The sequence below is a fragment of the Mus caroli genome, unplaced genomic scaffold, assembly GCF_900094665.2.
Source record: "Mus caroli unplaced genomic scaffold, CAROLI_EIJ_v1.1 scaffold_17961_1, whole genome shotgun sequence".
Lineage (NCBI taxonomy): Eukaryota > Metazoa > Chordata > Mammalia > Rodentia > Muridae > Mus > Mus caroli.
The window spans coordinates 9,722-16,281 of record NW_018390187.1 but is presented as its reverse complement, the minus strand read 5'-3'; the positions used below and the strand labels follow the sequence as shown (position 1 = coordinate 16,281).

At 40.3% G+C, this 6,560-nt stretch overlaps 1 pseudogene; it reads right to left on the bottom strand.

Moving 5' to 3' along the window:
- LOC110288519 overlaps nucleotides 1-5,831 on the bottom strand; it is a 6,389-nt pseudogene extending 558 nt beyond the window's left edge.
- Between the last annotated feature and the right edge of the window lie 729 nt (nucleotides 5,832-6,560).

Sequence of the window (6,560 nt, the reverse complement as noted above, 5' to 3'; positions counted from 1 at the left end):
TCCACCCAGGACATGTCCTTCTATTATCTGCTCACACAACTCAGACCATTCTAGTTTGAGGCCTGTAGATATCAGCATATTCATAATTCAGTGCCTTGCTGGAAACTACAGCAATGGATATTTCAGGTTAACATGGTATATGTAGGAAGGACTACTTATCCCAAACAAAGTTGAGTAACTTCTTTGTACAATTGCTAAGAGTTCTCAGAGGTTTTGCTCCTCCCAGGTCCATAATCCTGTCTTCACCCTGAAACACAGTGTTACATATTTCTCATCTAGTCAACCTGTTTCTGGACTCAAAATCTTTACATATGAGCAATAAGAGACATGCTTATGCCTGGTAATATACNTCTTAGCACANGGCTCATCTGCTCAGATATACTATGTCTCTAATAGTGCTAGGTTTATGGTGGCCAGACCATAAAGCACTCCATAGCTTCCAAAACACAAAACAAAATAAAACAAAACAAATGGAGGCAAAAGAAATTAAATAAAATAAAACAGATGTGTTTCGTCTGGGAGTATGACTTGACCCCCTCAGTCCTACCTTACCCAAGGAATTCTTTCAGATTGCCNTATANAAAGTAGACATCNTTTATACAGAGTTTCTGGAGAAAGGGAAATGTGGGAAGTTGAGANACCAATGTGATCATTCTTTCCTCAAGCATTTCAGAATCACCAATACTGAGGGAATCTGTGATGTGATCAAGTGTAAGTTCAAGAAGATTGTCCATCTGTCTCAGGTAGGGACTAAGAAACGCCAGATCTTCTAGGCAAAGAGAACATAGCTCCAGCTCTGGTACATACAATCTGCATTTACAATTTTGAAGATTTCTATCACTGTGCCTTTGGTTAAGCTTTGAATTACCAGCTTCCTACAGAATAGATGAATGGAATCCTTTCTTTGCCGGGTCCACTCCAACAAGTATGTGTCAGGTTCATTATGTCTGCCATTCATGACAGAGAGTTCAGTTGTTACCTTCAATTCTTTCTTCTCCACACAATTAGGATGCTTCTGTTCTATGAACNCTGGTAAATCTTCAACTTCATGGGATCAAGGCCATATTTCATGCAAACCATGGTTTGTATCCCTCCAATTGATNTCTTTGAGTTTGCACCTACTGTGGGAGAAATGAGTATAATTTTCAGAAGGCAAGAGAAGACACATCTTACAGTCTGNTTCTCTTCCACATATCACAGTTCAGCTGTTTCTTCCAAAGCTTTGCTTTTTCCTGTGCCTAGAATCACCCCCTAGGCTCGTGCTCAGTAAATGAATAGTATTCTTTGCAAGAGGGGCATCTTTAATCCTGTCTTATTTCCCTTCATTCCAAGCCCATTAAACCCAATGTCATTTCATTTGTACCTTTAAGGGATGCAGGTGAAGCCCATTCTTCATTGGGTGATTCTACTCTTTTCTGTGTATTACATTATGCACTATTTGCCCAGAGACATAGACCAAGACTCTACACTGCTCTAAACCTCTATACCCAGAAGAGCATAGTCCAGCTTGAGGGGTGACGAAACAATTGATGATCAGAAGCCTATGATCCATACTTAAGTAAATATTATCTGTCTCTAGTTGCTCTCTTTCAGCAATTAGAGAATCTTCCTCCTACCCCAGCAAATCTTGCCTACCTGGAGTGAACCTTTTGTGCAATAAGTATATCTAGTCCCTCAAGAACAGCCTTCAAACTCTCCAGGTTGCAGTTGTCTATCAGCACTGCTATCGAAAGCTATGGAAAGGGCCACTCAGGTATCATGGCCTTCAAGATCTTTGTATGACCATCAATGAAGGCCTCTTCAAACAACACTGGGAACAGCATATTGGGAAGGTCCTTGAGAGAAGAAATGGCCAAAGCCTCCTCTCTAGTCGCCTGTGTATTGACAGCTTCAGCAGGGTGGGTGGGGAGTAGACATCAATTGTTTCTTCTTCTGAAGAGTCATCCTAGGGAAGAAGAGAATAAAAATTTACCATTATTGCCATGAAATTTAGCAAGCCGTTCTGCCCACAGAGGGAAGTGTGAGGGCTAGATTACTACTGATAAGGATTCAGAACTCAGTTTACCATTTTGGGCACCCTCCATTTTTTCTTTCTTCTTTTAGATAATGTGTTTATAGAACTATGTATATCCTTGGCTGTCCTGAAACTTGCTTTATAGACCACACTGGCCTGGACCCTACAGAGATTTGTTTGCCTGTACTTCCCAAGGGCTGAGATTAAATGGGTGTTCCATCGCAGCTCAGCCTGTGCCACCATAGCATGTCTACTCCAGAACTGCTTGGACTGGCCTGTGTTGGTTTTAAAGCCATAATTGTCTCTGGTGTTGTGAAGTGTCTCCAAAGTAGCCTAGTTCCCAAAAGCCACATTGTATTTCAGCCAGAGCTGGGGTGAATATATTCCACTGGGAAAGGATCACCAGAAACTCTAAAGCCTCAGTCAGTTGTTGGATGATGAATAGACTGTGTTTAGGTCTCCAGGCCCTCAAAGAAAGCAAAGGAAACAGTTTCCAAATTTTCCACAATTTCTATTTATCTAGCTACACTGCATGGAATAAGTCATAGCATCTTTGAAATCATAATCATTAGCTATTGATGTCAATCTTTGATCATGAACCATACAGGCCTTTTGGAGAGTATTTTGGTAAAATTCTAAGCTTCAGGTCTGGAAACTACAGAGCTAAATAAAGTGGGAAAGAAACACTAAAGTAAATAATCTTTCAGTAGCCATTGTCATGGTCTGTAACTCTTTATAAAGCATCCTTAAAGATGAGACCCTGAGGTTGAGATTATAATTCACATGCTGAAGGCAGAAGGCTCACTAGCACAATGTCATAATCAATTAATTCTACAGCACCTGAATAGCTAGCCTGATACCTGTAGAAAGTAAAGGAAGACCCAAAAATGTAAGAAAAAGGAGCAGAAATTTTAATTTAACTGATATTCACATTTTTTTCATTGAGCACTTAATAAAATACAGCTGACTGCTTCCTGAAATTTTGAATACATGTTGGGTTCCTTGAAAAAATATAGACCATGTATCAACCAACAGACAGAAATACCTTGTTTGTTTTTGTTTGTTTATCTGTTTTTTTTGTTGTTGTTGTTCTTTGAGACATGGTATTGTCCACAGCTGTTTTGAAATGTGCTAAATAATTTAGGCTGCCTTCAAACTGAGACTATCCAGCCTTTGCCTTCCTGTTGCTGTTAAGAGTGAGTATGGGAGGGAAGGAGGGAGCAAGGCTGTGATTGTGTCATAATTTCTATTAAATTCACACACACACAGACACACACACACAGACACACACACACACACACATATATATACACACACACACACACACATATATATACATACACATACACTATACACACATATGTATATATGTATGTTTTATGTATATATATATATGTATATGTATATATATATATATATATATATATATACATATATACATATATATATTTCTTCCTGCAAGTTTGAAGACATCCTGAGTTCCATTAGAATAAGTGACTATCGGTGAGCAGATGCAAATCCCATTGTTTTTTGGTATTGTGTGTTTGTTTATTTGTTTCACATTATTTATTAAGTTATCTATCCATCTATTTATTTAATGTATATGAGTACACTCTTCCTGTCTTCAGACCCACCCAAAGAGGGCATCAAATCTTATTACAGATGGTTGTGAGACACCATGTGGTTGCTGGGAATGGAACCCTGTACTTCTGGACGAGCACTTGGTGTTCTTAACCACTGAGCCATCTCTCCAGCTCCTTATTTTGCTTCCCCTCCCATTTTTAAGTAGGTATTTTGTTCATTTACTTTTCAAATGCTATCCCTAAGATCCCCCATAACCTCCCTCCCCATCTCCCCTACCCGCTCACTCCTACTTCTTGGCCCTGGTGTTCCCCTGTACTGGGGCATATAAAAATTTCAAGACCAAGGGACCTCTCTTCCCAATGATGGCCAACTAGGCCATCTTCTGCTACATATGCATCTAGAGATAAAACTCTGGGGGTACTGGTTAGTTCATATTGTTCTTCCACCTATAGGTTTGCAGACCCCTTTAGCTCCTTTGGTACTTTTTCTAGCTCCTCCATTGGGGGCCCTGTGTTCCATCCAATAGCTGACTGTGAGCTATTTTGCCTTTTTAAAGACACATATAATTCCTGGGTATTTTGGCACTCACAGGCTTTCTCCCCCTCCCTGTTGCTGGGATTAAAAGCACACTAAAGAATGCCAGGCTTATTAGTAGTCAAGGCACTTGTGTAACTCACATCTGACACTCCAGGCTAGAGTGCCTGGTATTCAAGGTCACCCTGATATTCTGAATGAGACTGTCTCAAAAAACAGAATCCAGACTAAGTTAAAATTTTTCCACTGAAAGCAAATGATCCAATTAATAATTAGATGTAATTTAGAACACATTTTGGTAGTCTGGTTAAGCAGTTCTCATATGGCTGAGGTAGAAGAATCTCTGAATTTAAGGTCAGGCAATCCTTTTTTTTATTTTTTATTTTTTTAAAATTTACAGTCCAGCCATTGTTCACCCCACTATAGTTCCTCATCCAGTTTCTCCTCCCTGTTTCCACCAAGAGGTTTCTCTTCTTCTCCACCAAACCCCATCCTCCGCCTCCCCCTTCTCTGGGGCCTCAAGTCTTTACAGAATAAGGCACATCTTCAACCACTGAAACCAGACAAGGCATTCCTCTACCCTGTATGTGCTGGGTATCCTGCCTGGCTGTGTGGCTCAGTCTTTGGGAGCTGCCAAGTGTCTANGTTAGTTGAGACAGGTGGTCTTACTTTGGGGTCATCCTCCTCTTCAGCTTCTCTAAATCTTCCCCTTATTCAACCACGGAGGAATCACAAATGGTCCAGAAGCACTTAAAAAATATNCAAAGTCCTTAATCATTATGAAATGCAAATCAAAAAGAATTTAAGATTCCACTTTACAATAATCAGAATGGCTAAGATAAAAAAACTCAAGTGACTGCACATTCTGGTGAGAATGTGGAGAAAGGGGAACACGCATTGCTGGTGAAATTGCAAACTGGTGCAACCATAATGGATATCAATCTGGAGGTTTCTCAGAAAATTGGAAACAGTTCTACCTGAAGACCCAGATATACAACTCTGGAGCATATATCCAGAAGATACCCAACAATACCACAAAGAAATATGCTCCACTATATTCACAGTAGGCTTATTTGTAATAGCCAAAAACTGGAAACAACTTAAGATAGCCCTCAACCTAAAAATGGGTATAGAAAATGTAGTNTATTTACACAGTGAAATACTATTTAGCTACTTAAAATGAGGATATCATGAATTTTGCAGGCACATGAATGGAACTAGAAAATATCACCCTGAGTGAGGTAAATGAGACTCAAAATGACATGCATGTTGTGTACTAATTAGTAAGTGGGCCATTGGGTAAAAATTATAGAGTATCTAGGATATAGGCAAGGCAATCTTATGTTGAGAGAACTCACCTCAAAGAGAGAGAGAGAGAGAGAGAGAGAGAGAGAGAGAGAGAACTAGCAAGTAAAAATTATGTGAACAAAATTTCAAGTGAGGGCCAGGCGTTGGTGATGCACACCTTTAATCCCAGCACTTGAGAGGCAGAGGTAGGCGGATTTCTGAGTTTGAGGCCAGCCTGGTCTACAAAGTGAGTTCCAGGAGAGCCAAGGCTATACAGAGAAATCCTGTCTCGAAAAACAAAACAAAACAAAAAATTCAAGTGAGGGCAAGGCTAGACTAGGTTCTATCAGATGAGGTATCCTTATGGAGCTGAAAGACTTACTTGATCTGGACACTGCTGACAGATCACCATAATCAGACCCAGTTAGGCTATGACTCCAAGCTCCAAGAGACTGAGACTACCTCTACNTGTATGACCCTTTATATAACTTTCAGGTGAAGTCCCCCTTTGTGGCCACACCCCCTAAGCCAAAGTATACCTCTGATTTAAAAACTGAGTCTCCAACCACTTGCTCATATTCAGATTTGGATGTTGTAGATAATTTGGATCAGATCTGTACTCAGGAAGAATCTTAGTCCAGAACGATAGTCAAGAACTTATTTATTGAAGCCAAGTGATTGAGCTTGATGACTTTGATCACAGCAATTGCAAAGCAGAGGCAGGTAGATCTCTGAGTTCAAGATCACTCTTGTCTCCAAGCATATGGCACTAAACAATCACATCCTGACTATAAATTGAGGTCAACCGCAAGGACTTCTGTTTTCTGACCACACAACTGCTAGTGTTAGGCCTGTGAGCATCACCATGGACATGATTCAGGGTATGGAAGGGAACCACATAAATGGCTGTATCAGGCCAACATGGTGCATATAGAAAGGTATCTTGCATCCTCAATAAGCACTCGCCCTTATGCCAGTCCCTGTGNAGTGATTCCTGTGTTTCCCTCTCCATGTTCTAGCACTTTTCTCCTGTGTAGGCTTTGCAAGCATTCATTTGAATTTGATTCCTTCTTCTTTCATTTCTGACACTGGGTCTNGCCACACAGCCCAGATTTGTCTTAAAGTCTAGAGCATCCTGTCT